Below are 14,497 nucleotides of genomic sequence, written 5' to 3' on the forward strand. Positions count from 1 at the left end.
AGATTATATTTAGGTCTCCATAGACTGCGATGCCTGCATGAAGCGGGTGAAGAAAGCCCTCAATGGAATATAGGGTATTGCTGCCTTCACTCATGGTGGGCTCCGTCGATCCAAAAGTACTGGTGAAATGTCTTCAGAAGATAGGGAAGAAGGTGGATCTTCAGGGCGGCAAGAGTCACTACATCCCCGACACAATGACCATCTAGACAACCTCTAGTCATTAGACTTACGTTAAATTAGATTTAGCTTTATTTTTAGTTAGATTTACGTTTATTTAGATTTACGCTTATTTATGTTAGATCGAGTCCACGTAAGAATTACTTACGGTTTAGGGATTAGAATTAGACGAACAGTGAAAAGATCTACTGTGAAAAGATGTTAAGATGAAGTGAAGTGCTACAGCTAGAGAAGAGGCAAAGGGGTTTTGTCCACTACATGCAGTATCATGTAGACGTGGGTGTGTAGATTTCTTGTACCCACAAATATAGGTATTGACCAATAAAGACGAGATTATAACCCGGTGGTTCTGATCTCCGTGCACCTCTAGACCGAGGTGTGCGGGGATTGGACATGACTAGAGAATGTGAGGTAAAGAGAGAGAGAGAGAGAGAGAGAGAGAGAGAGAGAGAGAGAGATAAGACGAAGAATGCCAATAGAATATTAAATTTGTTGTCCAGGTTATAATTTTTTTATCCTCATTATGAGTAGCGACGAGGATGTGGGACCGTCCAACCGAAACACCTATCTCTCAACGAGGGTCTTATGTCCTTGTAATCAATGCAAGCATGCTGTGCGACGGACAAGACGTGTTTCTTTGCAGCACGTTCGCGAATTTGGCGAGTTCGATCCATCTATTATAGATCGAGTTGTTGCCAATTATAACTCGTCGGACTCTGACGCTGGCCAACAAGCAGCAATCTTGCAACCCAATAGACGTGTTCGCAGGCGCTTTGGTCAAGCAGCATATGTGAGGCCACAAGATGTAGCTTCTGTCAGCTCGGGGGATGATCATGCAGAGCACATTCCCAACGAGGCAATGTTTCAGCCCGAGATTGATGAAATGATCGAGAGGATCATGGATTCAGAAAGGCTTATCTATGATGATATGAAAAGTGAAGCCGATACGCCATTGTATAATGGAGCACGTATGTCTAGATTGAAAGCACTCCTGGTTCTTCTCAACATGCAGGCAAAGTTTGGATGGAGTGACACTAGCGTCACAGCGCTTTTCAGGTGATCTATTACAATTAGTTTACTTTAATAGAACTCTAAATGTATAATGATCTGATAGATTTTTACACGACTGTATCATATTTTTATGTTGTGTAGATTGCTGAAAGAGCACATACTACCAGCTGACAATGTGATGCCAGATTCCCGAGATGAAGCAAGAAAGATTTTGCGAAACTTGGGGATGGATTACAATTCTATCCACGCTTGTCCTAATGACTGCATTCTTTTCAGAGGGGAATACATAGACATGGAGAAGTGTCCGAAATGTGATTCCGAAAGATATCGAGTAGATCTCCATGGGACAAAAATTCCACAAAAGGTTTTGCGACATTTCCCTCTGCTTCCTCGCATCAAGCATTTCTTCGAATGTAAGTCCATGGCCGCCCTAGCATCATGGCATGAGGAGAATAAATCTTCGGATGGTGTGCTACGAATTCCTGAAGATTGCGTAGCGTGGAAACATATAGATGGAACATGGTCGGATTTTGCCAGGGAAGCTCGAAATTTGCACTTAGGCCTGGCTATGGATGGCATAAATCCATTTGGTCAAAGATCAACATCTTACAGTGTATGGCCCGTTGTCATCGTCAACTACAACATTCCCCCGTGGTTGACTACGAAGAAGGGGCACCTATGGCTAAGCTTGATTGTGCCAGGGCGATATAAAGTGGGGAATATGGATGTGTATCTTCGTCCACTATTGGAAGAGCTACAACAATTGTGGATTGGCATAGAGGTGGTGGATATGAGCCGACACACAGGACGACGGAATGCTTTGATCAGAGGCATTCTAATGTGGACCATGCATGACTATCCTGGGCTAACAGAATGCTCAGGTGATCTATTGACACTCCTCACTCAGACACTGTAAATCTTGTTTTTTCCCATAGTTGATCTATTATCATGTGTATACATGCAGGGCTTCAAACAAGCGGATACAGAGCATGTGTCACATGTGGACCTAGACTGAATGCACATAGGGCACCCTCACTGAAGAAGCAAATCTACGAAGGTCATCAAGCGTATCTTCCAGAGAACCATGTGTTACGCGACGGCTTTTTGGGAAGAGAGCCACCAAGGATGTCTGCACAAGCATGGTTAGAGCAGAAGGAGATGTGCGATGACGGATTGCCTCCAGGGATGAAGATACTATCTCTATGGTACGAGTTACCATACTGGCCCCGACTCATGATCAATCACTTTCTCGATCCAATGCACATATTCAAGAATGTGGGTAATCTACTATGGGACCATTTGACCGGCAAGAAAGATACTTTGGGAGCCAGAGTTGACCTTAGAAATGTGGATTGTATGGAGCAATATTGGCCGCAAACAGCGTCTGATGGATCGATAAAACTCCCTAAAGCACCATGGATTTTCACAGGAGCCCAAGAACGCAAAGTAAAAGAGACCATTCGATCTTTGCGGACCCCCACTGGCGTAATGCACTCGCTCCGAACGTGTTTCACTACAGAAGGAAAGCTTACCGGTTTGAAGTCACACGATTGGCATAAAATGTGTCAGGTACGTTCATAGTGGACTTTAATATCATTGCATAAAATGTGGACTTTAATATCATTGCTGCACATACTTTACAATTTATTTTACCGGTTGCCATTGAGGGATGTTTGTCTCTCGACATCCGTAACACAATCTACAAACTTGCAAAGCTGGTGCAATGGATCTCACAAAAGGAGATCAACGTAGACTCCATACCATTCGCCAAACTAAATGCTGCGGAGCTTGTGTGCATGTTTGAGAAACATTTTCCTACTACAATGCTAACCATTCAGGTGCATCTTCTTGTTCACATAGTTGATGAGGTGGAAATAGCTGGCACAGTTCATTCCAGATGGATGTTCTTCTTAGAGCGTTTCATGAAAACGCTTAAGGGATATGTGCATCAAAAGGCACGTCCGGAGGGTAGCATGGCAGAAGGTTGGTTGGTATCAGAGTCCCTAGTGTACATTGGAGAGTGGCTAGACGGATTTGATAAATCCCGGGACACGCTATGGCGAACCATAGATGATGAGCGCATATCTGGGATTGTCATGTGCAATCTCGGTGTTGAGAAGAAGATGACGGAAGATCTAGAGGCTAAAATCAACCGATTTTGCATGCTTCACAATCCAGTGATGCAAAAGTGGATTTCACAATATGAGGATGCAAAGCAAGAGCGACAAAGGGCACGAATCGAGTGGAGACGGGGAAGACGACCACCGATGCACTATCCAGCGGTTCTGGAGAGCCTACCAACCTTCATGAGCTTAAGATGGTTGCAAAACCAATTGAAAAGCGCACAACAATGCGGTGACGAAGTGAGTGAAGAAGAGTGGGAGTACTCTCGGGGTTGCGCCACCAAGGTAAGTTTGCAATGTACGACTAGCAAGTGACTTTATTTATAAACGTTTGAACAGCCACTCATAATCTTTGTTCGTTGTAGTATAAGTCATACACAGCAGCATGGTGTAAAGGTCGACATTTTAGGGTGGAACGAATCGACAAAAAGCGTTTTACTCAAGATTGTGGAATCATGGCAAAATTTGAACAGTCTAGTCGACGACGTTCCTCTGATGCAGATCCTGTGGTGGCGGAACTCACTTACTTCGGCACGCTGCAAGAGATTTTGAGGATCGATTACAGAGGATTTTTTGTCGACTTGTTCGACGTGCAATGGTTCAAGATAATCATGGAGGGTCGCAACGCTACTGTGCGTAGAGGAGAGTCTGGTTTTCTTGAGGTGGATTCTACTAAGAAATGGACTGACCTAAGAGACACTTTCGTACTACCCGAGCATTGTGAACAAGTAAGTATGTAAATAGTTAACATCCCCCTTTTACAAGTTATGTGCTTGAAAGCTCTCATGTAAGTTATGTGGCTCTGGCAGGTAATATTTCATCCTACAAAGTCTACATCAAACTGGTGGTACGTCATAGAGGTAGCCCCTCGTAGTGCAAGGACGTATGAAGGCTACCATGTGCCAATCACAACGACATCAATGGAGGAGATCAGAGAAGATGCTCAATCAGAAGCCGCTGCGGTGGTGCCAGACGAGCATCAAGATGCTACTACTCTATATGGGGTGCATGCAGAGGAGCTACAAAATGAAACAAAGGATATGTGTTTAAACGGAGAGCTCTATATAGATATAGGAAGTTATGCCGAGTTATGCGAGGATGAGAGAGAGATCTCTTAAAGCCACAAATATTGTATTTGAACAATTTTGCTCCGTGTTGTAAAAGCTCTGGCTCTCTAAGTACCTTCCATGGTGTATAACGCTCTTTTCTACTCGCGCTCACATCTTTTGATTGAAAATTCTAAGTTTTCGACTTGCCTCTTCTATCACTCGATTCATTGCGTCATTGTATTTATATGCGTCATTACGTCATTGTATTTAATGGTCTTTGCGTCATTGTCTACTCTATTCATTCAATATTAAGTTTAAATATTCGTGTGTTTAATGCAGGTATGGATGATGAGGAGTTTCTTTCTTCTTTGTCACCGCAGCAGAGACAGTGGTACGTGGAGCGTCATCGCTCTGGCGCATCATCGCGCGTTCCTACTCCATCCGCATCTCCCTCTGTTTCGGAGCATTCGGCGCGCTCCGAAGCTTCGGCGTCGACGAGACGAGCTTCACACTCGTCTAGACACCGGCGCTCTAGTGGTGGCGGTGGCGGTTGTTGTGGGGATTCCGCCACCGATGCCTCCACACCGCCTCGTGTTCGACGAGGCTCTTTACCCTCCCCTTCTTTGCCCGCCCCCACACCAGCCACAGCATCGCCATCTACGCCAGGTTTTGCACGGCTGACTATTCCTAGAAGCTACACACCTCTACCTACTCCGCCAGGAGCCACCCCACTCGACACTCCTCGCTTCGGGGCCCAGACGCCGGTGGAGACACCTGACGTCCGTACCCCCATCGACACGCCGCTAGAGACCCCTGCCGGGACACCCAGGTTCACGCGTCACCGGCCAGAGGGCTTGCCTTACTCCGTCGACATCAGCGGCGGCATCATCATGGATGATGACGGCAAGAAGGTGATCTCGCGCATGCGTGGTCTTTGCTCTCAGCTGTTTAGACACTACATACTAAACAAATGGAGTGAAGTACCAAGTGATTTAAAAAACAGAGTCATCAGCATACTTCATGATGAGTTTCCCGTTCCAACACGGGATCAGCGCTTCAATGAAGACCTGATGAAGATTCGAATGCGCGAATACTGCAAACACAAGCGTTCCGAAGTGCAAAAAGCAATCAAGAATGGGTGGAACAGGCCAGATTGGCTGGCCAAAGAAGATTGGAAGAATGCGAAGAAAGCAGCACGCGAGAATCCCGACAAGTGGAAGCAACAAAAGGATGCAGCTAGAGCGCGAGTAGAGGCAGGGAGCTCGCACCACTTGGGGAGCGGTGGATGGGCATCATTTGAGGCCGATTTTGTAAGTGTTTTCACATTGCTCTTTATGCATGTTCGATAGTTTAGGGTTTATGAGTTTTTTAGTTCTAATATAATGAAATCTTTGTATGTTTTGACAGTGGTCGATGACAGGACGTGATCCCACACCGTACGAGCGCGAGTACGCAGGCAGGAAGGGCTTAAACGCCCTGATGGACATTCTCAGTTCTCGCGGCGGCATGGTTAGTATTAGGGTTTACTCTTTTTTATTTTTTGTATTGTTTTATAAATGTCGTTATATGTTTATACTTACTGAAAGCTGTCTTATTGTCTTTTTTTGCAGAATCCGACAGATACGCCGCTTGGACGCAATGAGACGTCTGACTAGACGACGTCAGTTTAGCAGTAGCTAGATAGCATTAGTTTAGGGTTTCTCATAGCTTATGTATCATGAGACGCATTTTATTCGTCTTTTTGAACCATGTATATTATTACATTTGTCACCGCAGTTCCTTTTGCCAATCAATTCTTTATGCCTATGATGTTGTACAATTGTCATTATTACATTTGCCAATCAATTCATTTTGCTTATGATGTGTACAATTGTCAATTTTGCAAACAATGCGTCTTGTGGGTGACTATTTTGGGTCTATTATCTACCTTTGCACTTTTTTTAAAAAGTGAATCAAGTACAATATGGTTGATGGGTGGTAGGGCATTCAATGCCCTGCCACCAAAAAAAAATTCTCTCGGGCGTCGCTATAAGCGTCGCTATTTATGGCTCTGTAGCGTCGCTATGAGCGTCGCTATAGTCTTCTGCTATAGGCGTCGCTATATGCGTCGCTATATAGCGACGTTTATAGCGACGCCTATAGCGACGCTCATAGCGACGGTTTTAGCGACGCCGGGGGTTATAAAAACCCAATGTATTTCCGTCGCTAACAGCGTCACAAGAGCACACAACCTCTTGTAGTGTTTTTCTTTATTGTGCACAAAAATGAAGTAGTATGTATGCTTAGATCAAGTTTGCGGAGACAATGTCTCCCAAACACCAAGTAGAGCTTTGTCACTCTACTATGGAAGACTGATAGGACTAATGTGCAGACATGCTTGCGGAAGCCTCAGGCTCTCAAGCGCCAAATGGACTAGTCATCCATTGTGGAATGATGTCGTAGGTAACATAGGGATCCTCTACCCGCTAAGAAAAGGACTCATGAATATGCTTTCTCTTCTCTACACGATAGTCGAGGATGACTATGATTTCAAGAGAGAGGTAATGTCATAATAATCAATATCTAATTCTCCTAAATGATTTTCTCATATTAAACTAATCATTTAATGTGGGGAAGTGCCAGGGGAGAAAAAGCTAGAATATTGGTTAAGCTAGCAGACCGGCCACAGTAGGAATCCAAAGGAGGGAAAATAGGGATCCAAAGGGGGGGCCATCTATAAAAGAGCCATGTGCAACAATGGGATAAAAAGACCCTAAGGTTCAGCCCATTAAGACTTCCAAAATGCTAAGGTTCCAAAATTCAAAGGTTGTGTCCAAAGGTCAACCCTAGGGGAATTGGATGCTTTGTGTGTGACCCAAAAAGTCTTTACAAATCCCTACATAGGAGGGGGCTAGCCTTGGGAGTAGGGGATGAGAGAGAAAGTCACACACACACACAAGCTCCCTTTACACAAAGGGAATGAGGGACACATGTCAGCTCCCTAGCCCAGATGCCCACAAGGTGTACCCAATTCCTATTGGATGGCCTTGGAGGTGGACCAATGAGAATTAGGCTAGAGTAAATCTAGTTCAATTAATTTAAAAACACTTAATAAAAGAACCAATGAGAATTAAGTCCTCTAGAAGACTATTGGACAGTCTCCCAAGTGGTCCAATGAGCATTTAGCAGCCCAATGGCTTGCCTGATTCCTATTGGCCAGGAGGCAAAGGGGTCCAATGAGAGTTTAGATGAATTATAAAATTACCTTAAGCTCTCACAAAAGGGGAAAGGGGGACACATGTCAGAAGGCTATCACTTATGCTGCTTAATTGTCATTGGCTAGCTCTAGGGAGGTCCAATGGGAGGACAGCAAGAGAAAATAGCAAGGGGGCTCGCCCAAGAGAGAGAGAGGGGGATGATTTTTGCAAGGCATTATCACACACTCACACAATCTCATGTGTGAAGAAAGAGAAGACTATCTCTTCCCAAGCTTTAATGGAGAGCTCATCACCTACTCCAACCTTGTGAGATAGAAGCCTACATGGACACACTCTTGGCATGTGGATGCAAATCCAACCAAGAGCCAAGCTTCAATGCATGCTCATCTCCTCTACCAAGATAATTACTAAGCTAAGCTATGCTAATATGAGTGATTATGTGAGGAGATGTACATCTTTCTCGTAAGATACTCCTTCTTCCTCTCAATCTACTCTCATACCCTGCTAGCTCTCACCATCTTCGAAGGTGTGTGAGGTCTTGGGTCTGAGACCGGGGATAATTGATGTTGTGTTTGCTAAGTGTTTTTCTTAGTGCATGAAGCTTTCATCTTTATTGCACTAGCTAGTCTTGAAGGAACACAAAGAATTGTATTCTACTATGTCTCTCTTGATGGGAGAAACCATAATACAAAGCCTTTTGGAGGGGGGACCGGCTCCATGCAAATCCGGTCCTCAACTGTTGTCAATAGATTAATTTCTCTCTCTTTTGAAAGTATTGTTCATGCTATCTAACTAGGTGTTATGCTTTTTGTTGCTCTCTCCACCCAAGCACTCTTGTAATTCTCATTAGGAATCTATTCTAATGAAATGCCCACTATGTTCATGCTAATTTCCGCTACACACAAGTTATTAGGTCATTAAATGTTACACTAGGGCACCTATAGAAAAAGCTTCATCTCTCTTTGGATCAGGCAAAAGTCTTTTTCTTCTTGTGCCATTGCACTCCTGCTTTACAATGGTGCTCGCCTAGAACCCCTCATCTCCCTTTGATCTCGAAACTCCTTGCTTGGTTTTGGTAGAGAATGGTCCCTTAAGCTGTCATGATTATTGAGATAGCATGATTGGTTGACATGTCCTCAACTAGCGTTTTCATCCCTCCTTTGCCGAAGTTGGTTGGGCTCTCCTGTTTCACTAAGATGTATCCTTTTGTCTTTGAAGAAAACAAGATCTTTGCCCAAGGCATCTTTAAAGCTTTCACATTCCCTTCTGGATTGTCTGGGTTGTCACACCATACGCACCTTTTACAAATCCATCTCTATTTTGAGGTCTTTGACTTGACAGTTGTCCAAATGTTTGCCCTTTTTCTTCAAGCCTTGCCAAGCTTTGATTTCAGCTCATGGTGCCCTTCAAAAGCATAGATCCGTCATCCTTAGAAGCTATGATGGTAGGTTTTGGCTGCATTTTAGAAATAGTATAAACTGGAGTATCATTATTCACCACGACCATCTTGTCTCTTTTGTGCTGCCTTTTTGCCAATTGATAGGGAGAATGCATCTTGTACATCATTCCAACTCATCTTCAAACCTTGGTATGTATCTTTGTCTTCCAAGAGAAGCTCTAACTTTTCTTCGATTTCTTTGTCCGCTACTTGTAGGATAAGTTCTACCTTCTCCTATCCAAGGAAGATTTTTCAGTTTGTGATAGTTGAGCATAGCGTTGCTCAAACTCTCTGAGAATCTTTGTAACAGAAACCCCTTCTTTAGGCTTTGTGACTCAATCTAAGAAAGTTATTTTAGTCACCCTCTTAGAGTCCTCCATAAAGTAGTCTTCGTTCAGAGCAAGCTTGAATTCCTCCCAATTTCTTCCATGAGCATTTTGGATTGCCCTAATACGGTCTCTGAACTCTTGGACACAAACTAACTCAAAACTTAAAACCATGTCTTCCTCACACACTTGATTCAAATCCATTTCCTTCATATAATCTCAACATAGATACTTTGTGATGTCCTTGCCATCAAACTGGTCAATTCTCTTCACAATAGATTGCACTGCTTTGGTGGTTGAAATTTGGATTCTTTCCACTGCTTGTTGTTGGTACATATACATGGAAAATGCTTGAAACACCTACATGAGTGCAGGATCAAAGTACATCCCATGTGTCTCTGGATGAAATGTGTCTCTAGATTTTCATCCATGGCTAACAAAGTGTGTAGATCAATTTGCAAACTCCCACCCTAGCAGCTTCATGTCGGGTTCACCAGAAATGTCAGGATGTGTTCGATTTAGTTGGGAAGGTGCTGAACCTATGGTTGTGGGAGTTCGTGTTGAGAATCACAAACACTTTGTGAAAAAGTACTGTTTATGGAGAATCACCAACCCTCTTTCTCAAGAATCTGCTTGTTTTTAAAGTCGAGATTATGATGGGAGGATCACCAAATCACATACAATTTCACTTAAAAAGACCAATTAAAAACACTAAAGTTTTAGCCATGAAACCTCAATGCACATACAAGGACAAATCCCAATCAAAACCCAAATCTCTTTCATGGAATCGTGTAGCATTGCCCCCAATTGCATAATCGTGACATCAAACAGTTGAAAGGAATACATGAGCTTCCACCTTCACGGCGACCATTTTTTGATTTTGCAGAGATTTAAGAGCTTTTTAATCGAAGTCCACACACCATTTTGATAAGGGAAAACCATAATTCACTCACTCACAAGCTCAGATACAAGATTGCGAAGAGGCAAGATTGCACTACACATAGATTGAGCAACCGTGGAAGCAATTGCACAGTAGAAGAAAATTGTACGATTTTTCAATAAAAAGAATCCTTCTCTCGCTTTTCCACAGCATTTTCAGGCGATGTGTCAATTTTTGGACCGTTTTTCTACTTTGGACCAAATTTAGGTCATTTTGGCCCAGTTTTGACCTTAAAAATGTCATTTTTGATATGAAAGATCCCAAATAGAGCCAAAAAAATTCCTAAATTTATGGGACCGCTCACATATTCATAAAAATCATAGATATGCATCATTTTTCATCACTTTTCGATTTTGGGTCACTTTTTATGCAATTTTACGACGTCGCCTGTCACGTGCTATTTTTGACAGTTTTTTCCGCATCAATCTTTGTAAGCGAGGTAAGTGTGCCACCATGAAACACTTGGAATATGTACATCACAAAACCAAAATAGGCATCTTATCATGTGGAAAAACACGAAAAGGTCACACAACTAGAGCCGCGACTCCCCGGATAGGTATGTACATGATAGCGATCATAGCAACCGGTTCAACATATATCACAATATGTACATGATTGCTTTTATTCCCACGCATCGAAAGGTGTCAAAAGTGAGGTGAATGTTTTTATTTCACACTATATATGTGCCACGGTACGACAACGCGCAAAAAGTCCTTTGCAAATTTTGAGCTTTAGGCCATTCGCACGAAAGAAGCATCCACTTTCGAAGCTCGTTTGGAGATCTAACGAGGTGGGATTTCATGCGGCATGCCTAGTCAACAAACGCATTCGTGTCACGTTAGCATTTTCGGGTTATGTTTGTTGTCCGAGTGTATGTTGAAACTGTGCTCCTTCACCTGTCAAATCGAGTGTTGTCGCATTAAATCCCATCCCAATCTGCAGTCAATCCTAAAGACATTTAGGGACGAGGCCTTGTGACCTTACGCAAACATGGTAACATGAATGTGATAAAAAGACACTAAAGTTGGGCACCACTCTCAATGAAACAAAAAATAATAATAAATATTATTTGTACAGAGCGATGCGGTGAAGAAAGCTGATCGGACCAGTACTGGTTACGAATATCCACCGAATCTCCGCTAGGAGAACTGTGTTTAGTCGACTCGAACATGGCAATCAGATAATGAAGTAGAAGGAGAAGTTGCATTTGACGGCGTCATGCAAGGAGGATCAGATGGAGCGAGGCGTTCAGAGAGGGAGGCCAGAGATTGCAAGTTGCATTTCACGACGGTATCCACAAAGGTGAGCGTCTCGTCGCGGCTATTGCCGTCTGGCACATCCACCACATACGACTCCACCACCAGAGTGCTGCCGCTGCTGCTCTCATGGCCTACCTCTGCGCCAGCAACCCTGCTACATGGCGATGGCGATCCCGCCTGCAGCTCGTGTAGCGATGTGGTGGAGCGGTAGTTGCGCAGCCTATGCTCGCCGCCCACCACCCTAAAGCTCAACACATGCTTCTCCTCGTCCAGCATTTCCAGTCTCTCCCTGCTGCAGCTCGCTGGCAGTCCTGACACCACACTCACCTTCCGAATGCTGCCCACATTGTTGCCATCGCCTGCTTGCATCTCGCAGCTGCGAATGAAGTGTTTGTAGCTCTGCGGATTGTCGAAGCGCCGCACCAGCGACCATACCAAGCTGAGAGGAGCTCGGATCCGCTGCGCCACCATCGAGGAGCATTGGTTCTGTAGCACCTCGTGCGTGTGGATGTCGCGTAGGGCTGGCTCCAAGCAGGCGTAATCTTCCTGGGGCAGATGAAGGCGCAGCAGCTCAGACTGGAAGCTCTTCATGTAGGCAAAGGGATGGAGGCTCTTATAATGATCTAAGCGGGGGGATTGCGAAGTCGTGTACCAAGCATTAAAAATCAGACCAGATGCAGAGAGGGCTCGGTAGCTGGCTGCATGCAGTCACGGAAGAGAGAGAGAGAGAGAGAGAGAGCAGCAGATTGGGGTCTCGGGGAGTTGTCACGGATGGAAAGGGAAACACAAGAAAAGAGCACCAGGCACCACATGCTGTTCACGCGGCCGCTTGTTGAAGAGCCGGCCCCACTGTATCTCATGGCCCCCATAAACTCTCGCCACGTGGCTGTTTCTTTATATTCCCTTCTGCCACGTGGTACAATCTTTCGTGACGTCTTTCAGGGGGCCGCGTGAAACTCTTCTGGCCTTGATGTCTCCACGTCGGCAGGACCTTTTCCGTTTACTGGATGCGTTCCCACGTCAACGGAATCTAGACAGACCCTTTGCCTCACCAAATCAAGGGAAAAAAAAATTTAGAGCCCTTTGGGTCGTGGGGCAAACTTCAAGGTAGAGTTGAGAAATTGAGAGGCAGCGTTTGTTGACGTGGGGATTCAGAGGGAAGCAAGGATAGAACAAGTATAGTACCCTAGACGATAAAGTGACTGAAGTTTGTTGGAGTCTAGTTCTTGCTCAACCATTAGTTAATGGCCAAGTATTTTTGCATCCTTAAAATAGGGAGTACTTTTACACCATATTAACAATTTATGTATTCTCCACCAGTTTTTAATGCAAATAGTGTTCTTATTAATAAGTATAAAGAGAAGCCACTAGGTGTGGCAATTTTTTTTTGGGGGCTCATCTAAGAGAGATTCCATCTTTGAGCCTCGAAAGGAAAGGGTCGGAATGCGTGTGGAGGAAAGGGGAGGGGGGATTAGGTGTCCTGCATGCCATTTGTGACGGAGTCGAGGATAGAGAGGGAAATATTTTTTGTTCTCTGCTTTGGGATCGATTATATGTATGGTGTGTTGGATGCTAGCGTATTGTCTCGTATATTGTCTGCGGCAACCCTGCTTCTGCTTGCTCTGTTGCAATGACATAGCAAGGTGCATATGCTAGTCAAGGGAAGGCACCACTATGCAGTGTGGGAGGGATAGTGAAGGGGAGTCAAGATGGGACGTGGAGCAGAGAGAGATAGGGAAAGATGGAGATGCAAGTAGGGTTGCACAACGATGGGCGCTAAAAGGGATGAGGCCTGCACAGAGGCAACAATGGCGAGGGCGAAGCCTAGAAATCCACTCTCGTAGGCAAATTTTGGTTTCTTGACATCCATATAGAAGATATGTCTGACATTTTGGATTCTGTAGAGATGACTAGTGAGAGACGAAGGTCTCTCTCTCATGCCGATACTTGTGTTATTGGCATTGTGGTTAGACATGGCACATTAAGCATCATTGCTTCTGATGTATGAAGCAACGGCTGTGCTAAATATGAGATGCATAGTTGGGTTTGACACATACTAGAGAGGTGGTTTCATATTGGTCGAGTGCACTTGGCCGATGGTTCAACGTTTGACATTGCAAGAGAAAGAGATGTATGTATATCATTTCTCTATTGTGCAACATATACACTGCAACATGTCCATGTGTTCTTCAGCTAAGAGATAGTTTGATCTCAGAGAAACATTTAGCAAACTGTGGATTTAAGATACTGCTTAAGGAGCTATCTTTCCAAATGCACTGGAAATCCTCGGGGGGGTTCACTATATAACGTGCGTTCGCGGGGTATTAAGAAAACCCCTCTTTTAAACATGTTTAATTGAGGTGTTGGTTGTAGGAATGGCGAGATGGTTTATTTTGGGTAGCTTGTAGACTAATTTTATGTTTTTTTTCCTCTTTTTACACACTGATTTCACACTAATCAGCTAACAGTTGAAGTGTTTTACATGTGTGTGTGTGTGCCTGATTAGAGGCTTGGTAATCACTCTTGTGAGACAAAATTGCCAAAATTTCATAAATATTTGAGTGATTTTAGTGTGTAATTAAGAGAATTTTCATTAATCACCTCCTCTAATTACTCATTTTCACTACTTGCATGTGCATTTAATGTTATGCATTGATAAATGTTTTATTTGATGTGTGCTCATTGATCTTATGCATTTAATTTTGTTGAAATGCTACACATAAGATTTTGTGTTGGTGTGTATAATTCAAAGCACTTTTGGGAGTACACACACACACACACACACACACACACACATGCACGCACACACACATCGGTGGAGTCGTTGCTTGGAGTGGAAATTTGATGCGATTCTTGATGTAAATCTGAGTGCACTAACCTACTTAATTGTCGATTTAGGTGTAGGTTTTGATTTAAATTAGTCACAACAAAATTCGTTCAATTATGTGTGTGTTGGGATGTGCCTATGTGTAGGCAA

General features: G+C 43.9%; 1 pseudogene across 1 annotated transcript; it reads right to left on the bottom strand.

Annotated features, from left to right (window-relative positions):
* Positions 1 to 10,799: 10,799 nt before the first annotated feature.
* LOC147451807 (abscisic acid receptor PYL12 pseudogene) lies at positions 10,800 to 12,246 on the bottom strand (annotated as a pseudogene). Its single transcript, XR_015188985.1, has 2 exons — positions 11,368 to 12,246; positions 10,800 to 11,197 (listed from the first exon to the last, which is right to left on the bottom strand). The product of XR_015188985.1 is annotated as an abscisic acid receptor PYL12 pseudogene (transcript).
* Between the last annotated feature and the right edge of the window lie 2,251 nt (positions 12,247 to 14,497).

Source organism: Adiantum capillus-veneris, chromosome 8 (assembly GCF_014529385.1).
Source record: "Adiantum capillus-veneris isolate H3 chromosome 8, ASM1452938v2, whole genome shotgun sequence".
Classification (NCBI taxonomy): domain Eukaryota; kingdom Viridiplantae; phylum Streptophyta; class Polypodiopsida; order Polypodiales; family Pteridaceae; genus Adiantum; species Adiantum capillus-veneris.